This window comes from Coregonus clupeaformis, unplaced genomic scaffold, assembly GCF_020615455.1.
Source record: "Coregonus clupeaformis isolate EN_2021a unplaced genomic scaffold, ASM2061545v1 scaf0007, whole genome shotgun sequence".
In the NCBI taxonomy this organism is placed as follows: Eukaryota; Metazoa; Chordata; class Actinopteri; order Salmoniformes; family Salmonidae; genus Coregonus; species Coregonus clupeaformis.
Window position 1 is genome coordinate 1482387 of NW_025533462.1, and position 20739 is coordinate 1503125.

The 20739-nt window shown below is 43.7% G+C and overlaps 1 protein-coding gene across 2 annotated transcripts in view; it reads right to left on the reverse strand.

Annotated features, from left to right (window-relative positions):
* The window catches only part of htr1d (5-hydroxytryptamine (serotonin) receptor 1D, G protein-coupled), a 78362-nt gene that overhangs the window by 48016 nt on the left and 9607 nt on the right, over positions 1-20739 (reverse strand). Inside the window, exon 1 of one of the 2 annotated variants that reach the window (XM_041846886.1) lies at positions 6325-6780. The exons of the other annotated variant lie outside the window; for it this stretch is intronic. The gene's annotated coding sequence lies outside the window, so the exon portion shown is untranslated. Of the gene's footprint in view, positions 1-6324; positions 6781-20739 lie in introns of those variants that run through there. 2 annotated transcript variants of the gene reach the window in all.

Here is a 20739-nt window from a genome sequence, read left to right on the forward strand (position 1 = left end):
TATAACCCTCAAGTAGGTCTATTTTTACCCTTGTGTAGACTAGAGGGTGTGAGAGTAGGAGTGGGCTGCTATTGCCAGTGTGTTTAGATATTTTATCCCCTTCAGACTCCTCTGTGGAAGTTCCAATGATTAATCTGACTACAGTAACAATCAGGATAATAGGGCAGCAGGTAGCCTAGTGGCTTAGAGCGATGGGCCAGTAACCGAAAGGTCGCTGTTTTGAATCCCCAAACCAACTAGTTGAAAAGTCTGTTGAAGTGCCCTTGAGCAAAGCACATAACCCTAATTACTCCTGTAAATCGCTCTGGATAAGTGACTAAAATGTAATATCTGACTACAGTAACACTCAGGATAATATCTGATTACAGTAATTAACACACAAGATCTGACTACAGTAACTACCACTCAGGATTAGTTCTGACTACAGTAACTAACACTCAGGATTAGATCTGACTACAGTAACTAACACTCAGGATAATATCTGACTACAGTAACAAACACTCAGGATAATATCTGACTACAGTAACACTCAGGATAAGATCTCACTACAGCAACACTCAGGATAAGATCTAACTACAGTAACACTCAGGATAAGATCCCACTACAGCAACACTCAGGATAAGATCTGACTACAGTAACACTCAGGATAATATCTGACTACAGTAACAATCAGGATAAGATCTGACTACAGTAACACTCAGGATAAGATCTGACTACAGTAACAATCAGGATAAGATCTGACTACAGTAACACTCAGGATAAGATCCCACTACAGCAACACTCAGGATAAGATCTGACTACAGTAACAATCAGGATAAGATCTGACTACAGTAACAATCAGGATAACTGAGAGTGTGTTAGTGTTTCTCCTGTGTTTAGCACCCCAGCTCTGGTTATCATGCACTGTTTTAACGGTCCGTTTTATTAACACTGGGAGAGCAGGAGACAGACAGACTGAGACCCAGGCTTTCCTTGTCTGTGACCACGAGACGTTCAGACAGCGGCAGGTCTAACTGGTGACGTCCAGACAGAGCCAAGTCTTACCCCACCTAACTCCCAGAGGGAGCCTCACAGAATGTATTTTGAAGTAGTTTTGTGTTTGTTCGATATATGGCTTTGGAACTATTGGAACTCACGTTGAGTGCCTTTAGCTACTTATCCAATAATGCAAGATGACTGTTGCCTGCGCAGTGACAGGCAGTGATTGTCAAATCTCGAGTTGGAGGAGTTTTCATAAAAGTGTCGATATGTTAAGACGTGGAAGAGTAAAAAATGTCCTGCTGTTTTTCACCGTTGGCTCTCCGTCAACAAATTACAAACACTTATCTCCCAGGAAGTGACTTTAAGAAATGGATTAATCTATCAACGCACAGCAGGCATTCTATAGTCACCATTGACCGCTATTGGTTTTGTAGAATTGCTGCAACACACAGTATGGACTATGGCAACTATGGCTGCTTATGCTTTTCCTGTCATGTCCCCCCTGTGATTGATAAATTGTCCTGATCCATAGATTACTGAGAAACTATGGATACAGAGATAGGGAGAATTGGAGAGGATGTAACAAAGAGAAAGCGAGACTAAAACCGGAAAAGAGATGAAGGGAGATGAACAGAGAGAAGGGGAGAAAGCGTTTAAATCCGTGACTGAGAAACTGTGTGATTGTCAGGGCGATGGATTCCTGGATTAAGACCCAACGGGATTAGCGATTTTGTCTCCATTTTCAGAGGTTGTTTAATTCAGGTGTGTGGAAAGATTACAATTATTTTAGCCTGGTGGTCATAAGAATTTCTATGGGAACCATCACTGTATTGAGACAGAGAGCTTGCTAATTTACCCTGACGTCAGGTATATTAAGCAAAAATTCTACATAGGCCCACTTCTGGGGTGATGAATGGCTTATTTATCTCCATATCTGTTTCTCATTTCATAACTTTCAGTTTATTCCAATGCAAAAACTTCCAGGTCTTGCATCTGACTAAGTCATGTCGAAATTCTGCCATGCATCACGGATTCAAGTAAATGTTCATTCCATTCAACATACATTCACATGCAAAGTGTAGGCCTACTATTCATATGTATGCCTGTACTGTGAATTAAAATGAGAAGATAACATTTGGTGAATTTGTTCTCCACAGCAGAGTACTTGGATAAGACGGGTTATCTATTCTACAGCCAGTATAGGGAGGAGCCTTGGGTCAGGGTAACAGACCACGGTGAAAATATTTCTGCTGTTACTGAGCCGTAACATTTCATATCTCATGAGACAATGCCAAATCAAATTTTATTTGCCACATGCGCCGAATACAACAGGTGTAGACATTACCGTGAAATACTTACTTACAAGCCCTTAACCAACAATGCATTAATTTTTTTATAAAAAAAGTAAAATAAAACAACAACAAAAAAGTGTTGAGAAGAAAAGAGCAGAAGTAAATTAAAATAACAGTAGGGAGGCTATATACAGGGGGGTACCGGTGCTGAGTCAATGAGTGGGGGCACCGGCTAGTTGAGGTAGTTGAGGTAATATGTACATGTGGGTAGACACCCATGATGTGTAAGTGTGTGTGTGCGCTCGTGTGTGCATGTATGTGCATGGGTGGAAGAGAGCAGGGGGTGATGAACTGCCTCTTCTCTCCTCAAATTCACAATCCCAATCATCTCATGCACATTAATCTGCCAATATCTCTTTAATCTGCCAATATCACTTTAAAACAATTGATATCACTTTGCCACTGCCTGGTGGCGCAGCTGTCCTACAGACAGGAAGGAAGCACATCTCAGCTGGACAGTGTCTTTGTGTCACGCTGAAAACAGCTCTCCAGCAGACCTTGACAGGCCATGATAGATCCAGAGAAATGTGGAAGAAAGGTTCCAAATGAAGGGCTGGGGGACTATCTCTATCTCTCTCCACATGTTCTGTTAGTAGGCAGCGCCAGGCGTCTTTGCGTGATATGTGCCCTCTAAATCATTAACACTCTGTTCCCACATGAATTATCAAAGAAAGATTTTACACTTTTCACTATTGAGTTCTGATTGGGGCTCATCCTAAGATGTTCCCTCATGCATTAGGTAAGCCTTCCACGATTGTGGAAGTATATATCCAACGCTTTCAATATAGACGTCTCCTAATTTCAAAAATATGTTTTATTGTCACATACACTGGATGGCTGCAGTGAAATGTGCTGTTTTACAGGGTCAGCCATAGCAGTACAGCAGCCCTTGAGCAAATTAGGGTTAAGTGCCTTGCTGAAGGGTACATCAACAGCTTGTTTCACCTTGTCGGCTCGTGTATTCAAACCAGCAACCTTTTGGTTACTGGCCCAACACCCTTACCACTAGGCTACCTGCTGCCCTATGCTGTCAAGGGGTAATTATACTGGTTATTTTATTACAATGGTCCATCCATCAATGTCCATTGTCACGTATGGCTCTGTTGATAAAGCATGGTTCGATTCCCAGGACTACCCATACAACAAATGTATGCACTCATGACGGTAAATCGCTTTGGAGAGAACATGGAGAGAACATGGAGCGGAGGATGGTGTGGGAGAGAGATGGGGGAGAGAACATGGAGCGGATGATGGTGTGAGAGAGAGATGAGGGGGAGAGAACATGGAGCGGAGGATGGTGTTGGAGAGAGATGAGGGGGGAGAGAAAATGGAGCGGAGGATGGTGTGGGAGAGAGATGGGGGGAGAGAACATGGAGCAGATGATGGTGTGGGAGAGAGATGAGGGGGGAGAGAGAACATGGAGCGGAGGATGGTGTGGGAGAGAGATGAGGGGGGAGAGAGAACATGGAGCGGGATGGTTGGGAGAGAGATGAGGGGGAGAGAACATGGAGCGGAGGATGGTGTGGGAGAGAGATGAGGGGGGAGAGAGAACATGGAGTGGAGGATGGTGTGGGAGAGAGATGAGGGGGAGAGAACATGGAGCGGAGGATGGTGTGGGAGAGAGATGGGGGAGAGAACATGGAGCGGATGATGGTGTGGGAGAGAGATGAGGGGGGAGAGAGAACATGGAGCGGAGGATGGTGTTGGAGAGAGATGAGGGGAGAGAACGGAGCGGAGGATGTGTGGGAGAGAGATGAGGGGGGAGAGAACATGGAGCGGAGGATGGTGTTGGAGAGAGATGAGGGAGCGGAGGATGGTGTGGGAGAGAGATGAGGGGGGAGAGAACATGGAGCGGAGGATGGTGTGGGAGAGAGATGAGGGGGGAGAGAACATGGAGTGGAGGATTGTTGGGAGAGAGATGGGGGGGGAGAGAGAACATGGAGCGGAGGATGGTGTGGGAGAGAGATGAGGTGGGAGAGAACATGGAGCGGATGAAGGTGTGGGAGAGAGATGAGGGGGGAGAGAACATGGATCAGATGATGGTGTGGGAGAGAGATGAGGGGGGAGAGAGAACATGGAGCGGAGGATGGTGTGGGAGAGAGATGAGGGGGGGAGAGAAAATGGAGCGGATGAAGGTGTGGGAGAGAGATGAGGAGGGAGAGAACATGGAGCGGAGGATGGTGTGGGAGAGAGATGAGGGGGGAGAGAACATGGAGCGGATGATGGTGTGGGAGAGAGATGGGCGGGAGAGAACATGGAGCGGAGGATGGTGTGGGAGAGAGATGAGGGGGGAGAGAACATGGAGCGGAGGATGGTGTGGGAGAGAGATGTATGTGAGATTAAAGAAGACCAGACAAGAAAGAGAGGTGGGGGGTGGGGGAGAGAGAACATGCCATGCTCTCTGTAAAATATTTAATGAGAGTAATTGGATGTCTGCTCTTCACTCGCAATGATTTGAGGGGGCAATTCCATGTTAACAGAGTGATGCTGGGACTTAGATTTTTCACTTTAAAATTTAAAGTTAAACAAACCATACAACTAAATGTATATGCACAAGGAATACTTTTCGCAATTTCCACAGAGAATTGTACAAAAACATGTTTACTTGAAGAACAGTGCAGATGAAGTTTGGTAACAGAATGATGGCAAGAACAGCACAAAATGTAATTCTGTTACCAAACTTTGCATTTGCACTGTTTTTCAAATAAATGTGTTTTTGTAAAAACTTCTGTGGAAATTGTTAAAAGAAGTCCTTGTGCTGTACATATAGTTGTATGATTTGTTTAACTTTGCAATCATTGGTTTTTGTTAGACATACATTTGACCTGTTACCATGGAATTGCCCTTGACTAGCATACTACATCAGTGATGTAACTCCGGTACAAAATGCTCCTCCACTACACCGTAGAAAGACCTGGTAATGATACGCAGAGTCCGAACAAATCACCATTCACCACCAATCCCATGATATGATGATGTGGTCCTCTGTAGCTCAATTGGTAGAGCATGGCGCTTGTAACGCCAGGGTAGTGGGTTCGATCCCCGGGACCACCCATTCATAAAGATGTACGCACGCATGACTGTAAGTCGCTTTGGATAAAAGTGTCTGCTAAATAGCATATTATTATGACATGAAGACACTAAAGCAATGCCCTCCTTACAGACTGCTGTCATTGTCCTTCTCCTGGCCCCTGAAGGTCACTGTCAACATTGCTCATGGACACAGCACATGGCAGTAGTTTGTGCACAAAGACCTCTTAACCCCAGCCAGACCAACATCAGATTAGATCTGCAATGGTGCAAGTTATGACTGAAGAGAGCAACACTGGCTTGAATGCACGGGCGGGCGGGTAGAGAAATGGCTGTGAACCATCATTGGTGTTGAACTGCCAAACCCTATAAACCTAATTCTGCTGATACCTTATTGGATTTGCTATTGTATCTCCCCAAGATACATTTCCCAAAACTGTCCAGTTTAGACAATACTGCGTCCTTGGGCGAGCCGCGTAAACACAACAACCCTTGGGCAAGTTCCCCCACGCGCGCAACCTGCACACCCGACCACATACTCTCGCGCCCACAGCTACACCATGCCCACCCGACCTACGCGACCCCCATTCTGTTGAGAGATGTGCTTATGGTAAATTGACTGCACCTCCATATGACTGAATTGAATGCACCTATTTAACACCTATTTAACTTCATGTGTTTTGCGTTGTTTGCTCTTTGAGTCAGAATTGGAACAAATCTGGATAGCCCTGACTACGAACTGATGTGGTTTTACAAAACTGTCACAACTTCATGCAAATTCATGCTTCCTATTTAATTTCTTGATAAGCTCTATCGTGGAAATTCAAGTAGCAGACCAGATCTTATTTTAGGCACTCAGAATCAGTGTATCTTCAATTACCAGCGCGTAATGGCAACGGAGACCGCACGGCTGCACATTATAACATAACAGGTCAAATGCTTTCATACATAGTCTACTTACCATGGTTTTCAATTTTGAAACAGAATAATTTCCTCTTTTCGTCCTCCTATGAGCAGTGAATGGTAAGCTAACTAATGAGTGTCCAGGTCCCTACAAAGTTATGCGAGAAATGTCCATTACGCACGTCCATTTCGAACATTCTGTTCAGATTTCGTTGTGCTGAAAGATAACAGCAGGCATCTAAATGTTGTGGTGTTTCCAAAGGTCTCCATACTGCGTTTCACAAGACTTGAGAGTGGTCCCAATGTTTGTAGTTCATGTATATCGAAGCATCCTCTTTTCCGAACTGAAACCCATTGACAGATATTTCGATATCTTTCCCCTTCAACGCTCAGAAAAAGTAGTATCCGAATACTTTCAAGAAAATACTTATCGTTATGAACAAGTCCCCAAACAGACGCGATTTAATGCTTAACCAACTGAAGCTACACTTTCCAAATTGAGAAATATAGCACCAGTCGCTTCGTCCCATACTGTTTATTTACCAATGAGAGCTACATGCCACAGAGTCTACTGCATGAGGTGTCGATGCACCCCTTGGGAAGGGGATTACCAACCGCTGTGCTGATGCCAGTGGCGGCTCCTGAAAAAATTCTCAGGGGGGGCAATTTTTCTGATGATTTAGGTGACCTACACACATTTTTAAAAAGATATGTCCAGCAACAACATGAAGACAGGGGCAGCATATAAGTCAATACCAGAAGCATTTATTGACTGATCTCAAAAGTGTTGGCTTACAAAAGCAAAATAAGTTATCACAGTAAAAATAATCAAGGGTGTTCTTTCACATTCCTCAACACTGCATAAACAATATGCATTTCCATAAACAAATGAAATATCAGCTGAAAATACAGCATCTTGGTATTTGTTCAGATTGCAGGATCAACAAGAGCTTTTACCACATTTTTTGATATTGTTTAATCTTACCTTATGGCCTGCACTTGCTTGTGAAGCTGTCGAGGGCACGTTTGATAAACACAGCGTCGATGTCCTTCTTCTGTAGCTTCTGGTACAGAATGTCGACGTGGGGCATGATTTTGTGAAAAAGCCGCAGGAAAAAAATTAAATCTTCATCATGTAGTATCCTCACGTAGCCAGCTGCCTCTCTCAAGGTGTGCTGGTCAAATGAACCCAATGAACCCGTCCGGATGGCTTCAAAACATTCTATGAGGTCGTCTCGATTCTCGTAGACAGTGTTCACGACTCTGCTGTTGCTAACCTCATCGTTGTGGCGGCGGACAGCTAGCCTGTATCCCTCATCCAGTTGAGTGGCAATATTCACTCTCCCAAAAGCAGACAATCTCAAACAGCTATCCATGTGGGTCTTTGACAGCTCATGTTTCTTAATCTTTTCTGAAAGATGGTGCATGTCCGTTACTGCCTTGCCGCCTTCAGGGTGAAAGAGTAGTTTCTTAGTTACGTTCATCGTTACGTTACGTATGACGAAAGCGCGTAAGTGCAAGCCCTCAGAAACCCATAGAGATTGTATTGAAAGGTCAGATATTTGAAAAAAAAATATTTTACATTAGAGGCTATGAGAGACTTCTGGGCGATTTTCAACCTGACTGAAATCGCCCCAAAACGGGCAGGGACATTTGAAGCACGACTTTAGCATGATTGGACATTTATTGGCAGATCAGGCGTCTAGATTAGAACACTGAACTACTGTTGCCGTGATATAATTGATTAGAAAAAAAATCCCTTCCTTTTCCCGTTTGGCAGTGCGTCGCCCATATCGCCCTAATGAACACACCGCCCCTGGCTGATGCGCTGTGGATTGAGTCATGGCTCTCGGGTAAATTAGTAAAACCTAAACAGGTTTCATGATAAAGTGTATCCATGCAGCCTTGAAGAAATTGACGCATCAAATATTGAATGCGTCCATCACATACTCTGAATACTCTGCGCGTGTGCGTTCACTCACAGGTTTGTTCATACTTCTACTTTTGAGTGCCCGAGCTCTACCCATGTGGTGACGCTGTCTTTTGCTCCACTGGTGATGAGTATATTTTTTGTATATTGATGCTGATGTTGGTCTTTCGGTACTATACCATTATTGGAGGGTATGCTGATAGGGTTGTTAATCAACTGGATTTCCAGGGGACCAGGACTTCATACCATGGTTATAATACACTATTAACCCTCCTAAGCCTATGTTACCTATAAAGATTTTAAATCTATCAATTGTATCACTTACTATTTGACATTGTGGGCTACTGCAGCCTAAACAGTAACCATGTGGGGGTCAATCCTGAGAGGGATGATTGATGACTTGAAACAGGGACTAGGACATATTTCACCTGTGGTTGGTGTTCACTTTCATCTTCAGATTATGTATTTGTTTTATTCCTTGTTGAGCTGCACTAAGCTACTTCCATAACATCCAATGTTCTCACTGGGTTAGTTCCCTAGCTCAGTTCACAGTTCAGTGGTTTGTGATGTTGTCCTGTGATGGCACAGTTTCTATGCAGACTTCAGGACAACAAATATCAATATATATTTTTATGTCCCAAGTGGTTAAGCTTTAAAAAAAAAAGCTGTTTCAACCTTTTTCTAAATGATCTGGCCTAAGAAAGGAGAGGCGAGGGAGTTCATTAAACACTTTGATCAAAATTGTGTTTTTCCCATCCCGCTTTACTTTATCTCTAATTGCACCAGTATGAGGTCTGAATGAAAAGCTACTTAGTCACCTCTTAAAGTCATATAAATGTTAATAAGGAGATGAAGCGCATCATTTTGCGCCCCTCATCCAGCTGGGATTCTGTTTAAAGCGGAAATAAAAAATAGAGCGTCGTTGCTTTCAGTCTGTCCACTTCCTTCGCTCCCGCGGGAGACGGGGAACATGAGGGAACTAATACCTTATAACTTAGCAGACTGGCTGTAGGGAACAATCCAGTCTTTAGAAAGGAGGCAGGAGAAATCAGAGCATGCTGTGTATTGTGTTGTGTTTATGGGCTATGGTGTGTTATTGTTCACGCGTTCATTCACACTTCATATGATAATAGTCTGTGCTCCCCTGATGACCTTTACTAGGTGTCTCTCTCCCTAGAGCCAGTGCGCTGAACGTTTCCATCCTCAACACGACATTTGTTAAATCTTAATTAAGGTGCTAGTTATATACTTAATTACGCCTGACACATCTTTTAGACTAGAGTCTAGAAACTGTGCGTGTGTGTGTGCGTGTGGTGTGTGTGCGTGGGTGTGTAGAGAGTGTGAGTAAATAACTAGCAAGAGTGGTGTGTGAATACTTAATGGTTTCTGATGGGAAAATCTATTTTAGCATACATGTTTTGTTCCTTATGGAGGAAGAATGGAGGCCCAATGACACAAAGACTTTCGCTAACCTTTGGTGGAGTCGAGCAATCTCATGTGCATTTTTTCCTCTGCACTAATTGTTCTGTGCACAATGGAAAGAGGACAGCAGCAGATGAACCAGCTGGATAGGAAGTCTCACAGCAGCTTGGTGTCACGAATTCCGCCGAGACTGCTCCTCCTCCTTGTTCGGGCAGGCTTCGGCGTTCGTCGTCCCCGGAGTACTAGCTGCTACCACTTGATGTTCTCTATGTTTGTTTGGTTTTGTCTTGTTGGTGCACTTGTTTCGTCTTATGTATTGATCATGTCACCTATAAGTTTCCTTTGGTTTTGTTTGCAGTTGTGTGTTGTTGTCCGCCTGTCCGTTGGTGAATCTATTTGTGCTCTAGTTGTTAGTGTTTTTACGCACTGTTTGCGTAATCGCTCGCCTCCTGTGTTTGAGGCCCGTTATTTTTGTTATTGTCTTTGTGACAATTAAAGTCGTTTCGACTAAGCTTCTGTGTCCTGCGCCTGACTCCAACACCGCATTCACATCAGCTTGTGACAGAACAACACACCATACTATGGAGTCAGCAGGAGCAGCGGCGGCGACCGAGTCGCTGGAGGATCGGGTCAGCTGCCAGGACGCCAGGATCCAGCAACTCGGCTCCGCCATGCAGGAGGTGATGAACACCCTGCGCCGATGGGAAAGGGGAGGCGTGCCCACACCTCCTCCTACATTACCACCACCATCGGCCAGCCCCACCAGACCAGCTCCGGAATCCAGTGGGATTCGGCTCTCACTCCCGAGGGCGTATGATGGCACCGCAGCCGGGTGTCAGGGGTTCCTTAGGATGTAGTGTCTGATCGGGGTCCCCAATTCACCTCTAGAGTCTGGAGGGCGTTCATGGAATGCTTGGGGATCTCAGTTAGCCTTACCTCGGGTTTCCACCCTGAGAGTAATTGGCAGGTGGAGAGAGTGAACCAGGATGTGGGTAGGTTTCTGAGATCATATTGCCAGGGCTGGCAGGAGGAGTGGTCGGGGTATATCCCCTGGGCAGAGATGGCTCAGAACTCTCTTCGCCACTCCTCTACTAACCTGACCCCTTTCCAGTGCGTGTTAGGGTATCAGCCGGTTCTGGCACCATGGCATCAGAGCCAGATCGAGGCTCCTGCGGTGGATGAGTGGTTTCGGCGCTCGGAGGAGACGTGGAACGCTGCACACGTACATCTGCAGCGGGCCATCCGCAGGCATAAGGCGAGCGCCGATCTCCACCGCAGTGAGGGTCCTGTATACGCACCTGGAGATCGAGTCTGGCTCTCGACTCGAAACCTGCCCCTTCGCCTGCCCTGCCGGAAGCTTGGCCAGCGGTTTGTAGGGCCATTTAAAGTCCTGAGGAGATTGAACGAGGTGTGTTACAAGTTGCAACTGCCTAATGACTATCACATTAACCCCTCGTTCCATGTGTCTCTCCTCAGGCCGGTGGTAGCTGGTCCACTCCAGGACAGTGAGATAAGAGAGACCTCTCTGCCCCCACTGGACATCGAGGGGGCTCCGGCGTACTCAGTCCGGTCCATCGTGGATTCGAGACGTCGGATGGGGGGTCTACAATATCTCGTGGAGTGGGAGGGGTACGGTCCGGAGGAACGGTGCTGGGTGCCTAGGAGGGACATTTTAGATCCATCCCTCCTGACTGAGTTCCACCGTAGTCATCCTACGCGCCCTGCTCCACGTCCTCCTGGCCGTCCCCGGGGCCGGGGTCGGCGCACGGCTGGAGCCGTGCGTCAAGGGGGGGATACTGTCACGAATTCCGCCGAGACTGCTCCTCCTCCTTGTTCGGGCAGGCTTCGGCGTTCGTCGTCCCCGGAGTACTAGCTGTTTCCGCTTGATGTTCTCTATGTTTGTTTGGTTTTGTCTTGTTGGTGCACCTGTTTCGTCTTATGTATTGATTATGTCACCTATAAGTTTCCTTTGGTTTTGTTTGCAGTTGTGTGTTGTTGTCCGCCTGTCCGTTGGTGAATCTATTTGTGCTCTAGTTGTTAGTGTTTTTACGCACTGTTTGCGTAATCGCTCGCCTCCTGTGTTTGAGGCCCGTTATTTTTGTTATTGTCTTTGTGACAATTAAAGTCGTTTCGACTAAGCTTCTGTGTCCTGCGCCTGACTCCAACACCGCATTCACATCAGCTTGTGACACTTGGGCTGCCTGCAGTTCTCACTCGCTGAACAGTTGCAAGCTGTAGGCTGGCTTTTAATAACATTTGGATAGAATTGGGATTAGAGATAACAAAAAAAAACAGTTTTACATGCTCCCTCCGGTCCAACAGGGAAGTCAATGGTGTTCTGCACAGCAATGAAAAAGCAGTTATCAGCATGACTGTGCACAGACATCCCCAGGGCTGTGTACTGATGAGAATCAAAGACGAGTGAATTGAATGGATACCTTTTTTAGTGTTGATGTTTCGTATGCACGTCTTTTTTTGAAGGTTTCCTGACGTTTTTTCTCTATTTCTGAACAACTGTAAATCTTTTTAGGTAAAGTTAATAATAATAATATAATAAAGTTGTAGTACTAGTAGACATTACCCAAGTATTTCACTACACAAGTTTTCTTGGAGCATGCAAAGTTTATTTGAGTAACTTTTCTTTGAGCAATCTTTGAGCATGCAGAATCCACTGTGATTTGGAAGCGCAAGTACGTCATACCAACGATTGGAGACGTTCAAATCACGTGAAGGTTTTAGGCATGCGACAAGGGGGCGATTCCACCAGCTAAAAGCAGCTGTCAAGGGTTATCATTTTAAAACACACACACACACACACATATATATATATATATATATAATATAATATTAATACAATATATAATATTCGAAAGGGGAGGGAAGGCACTATTCTGTCAGACCTCAAGATTATTGTATGAGAAATTGCAAAAGGAGTGCACCACCCTAATAAGCTATGAATCACTGTCTGGCATGTCATACTATTTCCATCCAGTCATTATCAGATACATGGGCTACGTATGCTTATATTTTATATTATATTTTAGTCATTTAGCAGACGCTCTTATCCAGGATCTCTAGTGGCACAGCTAGCACTGCGATGCAGTGCCTTAGACCACTGCGCCACTTGGGAGGTTAACTTAGACAGAGGGGCGCTGTTCAGCTCGCTCAGATGCTTTCTCCGGTGATATAGCTTCAGCAGAGAGGAAGAGGCGAAGCAAGAGGGCTCACTCTCGCCAAAATCTACCAGAATAAGCCCAAGGCGTTTCTATGGGAATAATATGCAGACCTAAACTTGTCACCTGCCTTCCCACCTTTGGAACAAAGAATCCCATTGTTAGGACGGAGACGTGAGTGTTTAATCATCATATACAGATCTCTGGTTTCAGCCTCTTGTGAATTGGAAATTAATGTTGGCAGGTGCACAGTGCACTGTTAGGATGCTGGATTGCCCTATAGTACATTTATGTTTTGACAAAATTACATAATTACGCCTGTCTAAATAAAATCATTCAAAATACTTCACCTGGGAGCATGACTTAGCCACAGAGGATCATTAGGTTATTTTTCAAAGATAGCTGTGGATTGTTTCAAATCACAAGTGTATAGGCCTATGCCTAGTTGGGAAGCCTTCAATTTGGGTAGTGAGCGTGGCAATAGGTCTAGCTGATTGAGTTGTGGCTGTCAGTGAAAGCGTCTAAAATTGTGTGAAGATAATGTGCTTTGGGTATAATTAAAAATGTTGCATCAAGAAGAAGGGGAGGGGTGTGTGGCAAAAATACGGCCTCGATAATCACCAAGCCTCAGTGTGAAAGAGCAAAATATCATGATCTGATGATCCCATATATCCAGATTGAAAAAAACAGAATTTTCTTCAGAATATTTTCTACTGTTTTTATGTGTCGGCTTTAGGCCTTTACTTAGTTGATGATGAAAGTTATAGGCCTATTGCTGCATTGGCCTATAGGCTATCTCTGAGTTCAATGCTGTCCTTCCTTTAGCCGCCAATGGATCACTGTGTATCAATGTGTCCATATGGCAGAGGCTGCTGCTCTAGCCATAGTTGAATTTTAACTTTTAGATATGGAAATCAAAGGCCTGTCCAACTGATTTGTTCTGGCGCCGGCCCTGGATAGAACATAGCTTTTGGCAAAAAATTGTTGCCGATATATTTAAATGAGGCAGCCCTGTAGACAAGGAGGCAGCTAGCTAATAAGAGTTTAAAGTCAAGAAATGTAAGACACCTGCTAGCACGGCTTTTCACACTGAGTAAGACAGTGAGAACATGTTTGAAGATATTTATTTGACGAACAGTAAATACAGCCTGCTGCTAGATCTTGGACTTGGATAATTAGAGAGCAATTCAGAAAGTTTAATGAGCCAATGAAGACATTTGTAGTCAAATGAACTTTCCCACAACCCTACCAAGCTGTTGATGAAAATGTAAAATGTTTTTGTCAATTAAATTTGATGGTGGTTCAACTGTGTCCCTCCCCTAACCCTGAGGAGCAACATGGGGTTATGAACAATTTGTTTCTGTGCAATTAAGTATTTTGTTGATGTAGGCCCAATCGAGGGTATATTTGAATGCTCTACAACATAGGGGCTGTGATTGGGACAGGCAATGTAACATCCATAACGTTTTTTAGGAAACGTTTTTGGTAAACATGCACCTTCCATCTGTCTCTGTAATGCTAACTGTTAGTCTACAGCTGGCTCTAAACTATAGCCACTAGCCACATACAGTGAGATCTCATAATGGTGGCTCATGGCTAGATGGCGATGCATGAAGATGGCGGTGTAAGCATATGAAGCAGGCATGAATGTGAAAACAGATAATGAGCTCCAAAAGTATTGGGACAGTGAGTGACAGATTTGTTGTTGTTTTGGCTCTGTACTCCAGCACTTTTGATTTGAAATTATACAATGACAATGAGGTTAAAGTGCAGACTGTCAACTTTAATTTGAGGGTATTTTCATCCATATCGAGTGAACCATTTAGAAATTACAACACTTTTTGTACATAGTCCCCCCCATTTTAGGGGACCAAAAGTATTGGGACAAATTCACTTATGTGTATTAAAGTAGTCAAAGGTTTAGTATTTGGTCCCATATTCCTAGCACGCAATGATTACATCAAGCTTGTAACTCTACAAACTTGTTGGATGCATTTGCTGGTTGTTTTGGTTGTGTTTTAGATTATTTTGTGCCCAATAGAAATGAATGGTAAATAATGTATTTTGTAGTCACTTTTATTGTAAATAAGAATATAATATATTTCTAAACACTTCTACATTAATGTGGATGCTGCTATGATTACGGGTAGTCCTGAATGAATTGTGAATAATGATTAGTGAGAAAGTTACAGCGGCATAAATATCAACCCCCCCCCCCCAAATATGCTAACCTCCCCTTTTATTGTAATGGTGAGAGGTTAACATGTCATGAAACAATATGTGGTCCAGAGGAGGCTGGTGGGGGGATCTATAGGAGGACAGGTTCATTGGAATGGCTAGAATAGAATAAGTGGAACGGTATCAAACATATGGAAACCACATGTTCCATTTCAGCCATTACGATGAGCCTGTCCTCCTATAGCTCCTCGCACCTGCCTCATTTTACATTTTAGTCATTGTTGTGCCAGTAACCGAAAGGTCGCTGGTTCTAATCCCTGAGCCGACTAGGTGAAAAATCTGTCGATGTGCCCTTGAGCAAGGCACTTAACCCTAATTGCTCTGGATAAGAGCGTCTGCTAAATGATGTAAATGTTTCTGTTCCTGATCTCTGGCATGCCTGCACACATTTCCCTGAGAAGGGTATTCTTCCACACATCCATAAGTGGTTGAGCGTGCATGAAGTGTCCACGCTTATGTACTAACAATACAATCTAACAATCTATCAAACACCGAGGTGACATGTTTGTGTATGTAAAGCCTTGGTAGACCACTTGATTAGAGCTAAATGTCGAATGATTTCCTTTGAGTTTGTTCCAGACTTTCACATCCCCTCAGGGAATCCACTTCTGGCATCCCATCTCCTTTTTTCAGCCGTGGCTGTGAGGCGGGTAAGAAATTCATGTTAATTAATTAACTCCCTTGGCCGGGACGGAGCATTAAATATTCAACAGGAGCATCATGTTGGACCACGCAGCGTGTGAGATTAGACAAAGCCACAATTTTTTTTTTTTTTACAGAGATAGACGATGTAATGATTTGAGAGGGCAGAGACAAAGTAGCCTAACAACAGGGGAAATGGGGGGTTTTCACTCTGTCTGCATTTTCCTCTAAAGTGGGATTAGAGTTTCCTGAAGTGGTTTAGCCCTCTGCATCATTTGTCTACATTTGCAGTTAAACGATTAGACTGTATTAAGCAACCACCCCAATTTGTCTGAATATTTGACAATGGTAGACGCCTTCACACACAGCAAAGCATTCCAATGTTTACCCTCTACATTTCTACCGCTGCAATTGCTCACAGTAATTGCACACTGTGTTTGTAAGCATTGCTGATTATACCCTCAGATAATCCTGCACTAGTCTATGGGAGCATGAAATATGATTAGCACTTTCTGATTGCGATTATGCAATGGTTACCATTAGCAATGGTTACGGGACTTCCTGTAACTGCGGGCTCCCGAGTGGCGCAGTGGTCTAAGGCACTGTATCTCAGCGCTTGAGGTGTCACTACAGAACCCGTGGTTCGATTCCAGGCTGTATCACAACCGGCCGTGATTGGGAGTCCTATAGAGCAGCGCACAATTGGCCCAGCGTCGTCTGGGTTTGGCCGGTGTAGGCCGTCATTGTAAATAAGAATATGTTCTTAACTGACTTGCCTTGTTAAATAAAGGTTTTTAAAAATGGTGTCTAAACCTGTTACAGACAATGATGGTAACCCCAGTTAATGACAACAGTCTGTTTTAGTCAGGTGGGCAAAATGTTGTAGTCATTTCATAATTTTATTAATTGTTTTAGGGTCCTTTCTTTTTTTTCAGGGGGGGGGTATTTTGTTTTATTGACAGGGCAGTTATAAGAGAGGAATATGAGTTAAATTGTGTGGTGGAAAGGGGGATCGAACCATTGCCTCTAGGGACATATGTGTTCCAGCGGTGGCAGCACTACCACTAGACCAGCCCCTGGCACTTAGTGTTATTTCTTATGTGGTTCCTGTGATTCTAGATTTTGTAGCTCCATTATATATACAGGTGAAGCTGTCCTGATATTGATGTTTTTTGCTTAGATCGATGGAGGCTTTTTTCACAGCCTGTGCTTGATTATCGAACAGCGTCTTCACACACTTTTCTGCCTAAATCCTGTTGCATACCACTCAGTGCACATATTGCCTGGTTTTGGAGCTGCTGAGAGGTGGGCTTTCCCCCAAGAAAACAATTCAGCAGTTATGCAAGACCTAGCTAATCCCGTTGGGAGATTTTCCCTGTCACTCTGAATCTGCCCTTGGGTGACGCTTCCACTTCATACACCTGTCTGATGCTGTAGAATCACTATGTCCGCTCACTCATCTTTCTCTCTCTCCCCCCCCGCCCCTCGAGGGAACCGGTGTGGGATTTGTTAATCGTGCGAACGCTGCAGTTGGTTACGTCAACTAGTTTTGGCGCCAATCTGAAGCACTGCCAAGGAACTCTGTTGTGCTTAACAACATCCTGAATTAAAAATCAACCAATTTCTTTTATTAGTCAGTAAAGACAGGACTTGTTTATATCTTAGCTCAGCATTCACTGCACTTGAACTGACTTGCACCTAGCAGAGAGACATAGCCACACTAACACACTACTTAGAATGAAGCAATGTCTTGTGGGCAGGTGTTCTTATGTGGACATTGGAACGTAGCCAGGTTTATTCCCAAAACCAAGATCTGGACTCCAGTCGACAACCTGTGCATTAGAAATCATAATCCCTTTCTCTTGATGACAGGCATTATGTTGTCATGGGAACATTAGCCTTTTGATCTTTGTCTGGCTTCCTGGTGTTGTTACACCAGCTGAGGCTTTGTCAGCGGCTGTTCATTATGTGAGCATCACGGCCGAGGGCTGTGTTGGTGTTAATGGATGTTTAGTGCTCGCTCCCGTCCCACCTGCCTCGTCTAACTTCACAGCTTGAGCATCACTCAGTGGAGGATAATTTTGGAACATTCAGTATCCCTCTCATTTCATTCACTCAGCTACTCCACTGAAATATACAGTAGTAAATTTGCATCAATGTGAAAATCAGCCTATGCTTAAGATGTTTATTTGTCTGCTTGGGTGACATATTTTTCCATTACGGTCTATTGACAGCTCTTTGGTACATTTTAAGCATACGGCTGGCCCTCTGTTCTCTTTAAACATAGAGCATGGTGTGTGGGGAATATTCACACTGAAACCTGTAAGCCATGATAGCTTTGACACAATTTCCTACCGTTCTTTCCATTAGTGCGTATAAGATAGCTTATTTCATCACACACTATGCACATTCACATGACACTCGTGGTCATAAACACTCTGCTCTCTCTCTCTCTCTTTGTCTCTCTGTCTCTCTTTCAATTCAATTCAATTCAATTTAAGGGCTTTATTGGCATGGGAAACATATGTTTACATTGCCAAAGCAAGTGAAATAGATAATAAACAAAAGTGAAATAAACAATAAAAAATTATACAGTAAACATTACACTCACAAAAGTTCCAAAAGAATAAAGACATTTCAAATGTCATATCATGTCTATATACAGTGTTGTAATGATGTGCAAATAGTTAAAGTACAAAAAGGAAAATACATAAACATAAATATAGGTTGTATTTACAATGGTGATTGTTCTTCACTTGTTGCCCTTTTCTTGTGGCAACAGGTCACAAATCTTGCTGCTATGTTTGCACACTGTGATATTTCACCCAATAGATATGGGAGTTTATCCAAATTGGATTTGTTTTCGAATTCTTTGTGGGTCTGTGTAATCTGTATGTGTCTCTAATATGGTCATACATTTGGCAGGAAGTTAGGAAGTGCAGCTCAGTTTCCACCTAATTTTGTGTGCAGTGTGCACATAGCCTGTCTTCTCTTGAGAGCCAGGTATGCCCGCGGCAGCCTTTCTCAATAGCAAGGCTATGCTCACTGAGTCTGTACATAGTCAAATATTTCCTTAATTTTGGGTCAGTCACAGTGGTCAGGTATTCTGCCACTCACACACACACATACACACTAAGCTCTGGAGTCTTTGGTCTTTTTAAACAACTTGCTCACTCTAAGGGAATTCTGAGCGCTCTGAGGAGATTTTCTCCCAATCGCTATTTGACTGAAACAAACAGTATCATCTCCCTAGGGATTCCACTCCTCCAGCTGTATCTGATTTACTGGAGAAAAGGGCAACTTTTGTGAAGTTATGTTTACTCTCAAGGGATTTGAGAATAACTCCTTGAGAATAACTGGTTGAATAAATTGAATAAAATAATCAAGTATGAATAACAGTCACAGTCAGGGCTCCTGAAAAATGTCCCTCTTCAGTGAACCAGGAAGAACCTACCGGTGCCATACATGCGAACATTAGAAGACGTTTTAACTTTTTTCTCTGTGTCAAAATGCGCATTTGGCTAATTAAAATCATCTACGTAGTTGTTAGCTGTTCCCATCAGATAACCTGACAGGCTTAGCCCTGTGCTAACCTGCACAGCTGGCCGTGATTATATTGGGTTCAAATTCCGTATCAGCCAATTAAATCGTTGACAAAGTTGGATGTGATCCAAGACTTCATGAAAGCATCATTAAAAGTCCAACAGCATGCTCTTTAACCAAAGCAATGTGTGTATGACTGACTGGTCAAATATCTCTCTGTGTAGAGTGCCTAGCTCCACTTAATTGTCGCAGATTGTGGGAAGGATTCGAATCTTACATTACCTATTTTTAAGAAAATACCATTGGTTGGTGGATATATGCAATATTTGTTACAGGAAATAATTACTGCCACCTGCTCAGATTAGCATAGTGCTAAATGTGCCAGGTTGTGTAATGGAAACAGTTAAAATGTAGCGTTTGATCACATGTAACTACGTCAACGATTTTTATTGGCTGATGCGCATTTTGAGACGGAGAAAAACTTTTTCTAATGTTCGCAAGTATGGCCCTAATAGGTTTCATGTTATTGAGACAGAATGCTGGCACTTCATAAAACATAGCCAGTATGTGGTTGTGATTTCCTGGAGTTGCCACGGAGTAACAAATGTTGACGTCTGCAAATCTTTTCGATTAACCCAAATTAACGGCCGTCCACAGCCTGCTACTTCGCTAATGCAGGGGTCCTCCCTGTGAATGACTTAAGCATAACAAAAAGGGTCTTCTCTCCCCCTGCTCTCGTGAAATGAATATTAATTAATAAGCTTAGAGGACCGAAGGGGGATCGGCGCATTAGGTGAAACAGCGTAAAGCTAAGCTACACCACAAGCCACTGAGAGTTGTAATTGCTCTGCAGTTGATTTTACTAATAGTCGCTGTAGGAACGCAATCTGTTCTGAGTATACTGACGCAGAGAAGCATCAGACGTCATGGGGCATAATGCTCCTCTACACCGGGGCTGTGAGAGAAGGCATGTGGGGACTGGGGAAAATAAATGGGGATGCTTTGGGCTGACTTGACTTGACACAGCACCATCACTGCTTTAAACACACAAGGCACATGGCTTTCCGTCTTCCCAGCCTGCTACACACTACACACTACACACTCCTGTCATGGCCAATTTAGCTTTGAGGAAAACTGTGAGGCCAATTTTGAGGAAATGTTAGATGATTTTATCTCCTGTAGCTCAGTTGGTAGAGCATGGCGCTTGCAACGCCAGAGTTGTGGGTTCGTTTCCCACGGGGGGCCAGTATGAAAATGTATGCACTCACTAACTGTAAGTCGCTCTGGATAAGAGCATCTGCTAAATTACTAAAATGTAAATGTAATTGTGATACCGAAGTGATTCTGTGATTATCCTTAAATTATCCATTATCCTTAAATCGCCTCAAGGCTAAAGGTGACGTCTCGTTGCCATGGCTGAGTGAATCTGTCCAGTCTGATGTAAACGTTGATGTAAACTCAAGCATACATTTGACGAATGAAGAGCAAAACCTATACAGTGAGGGAAAAAAGTATTTTGATCCCC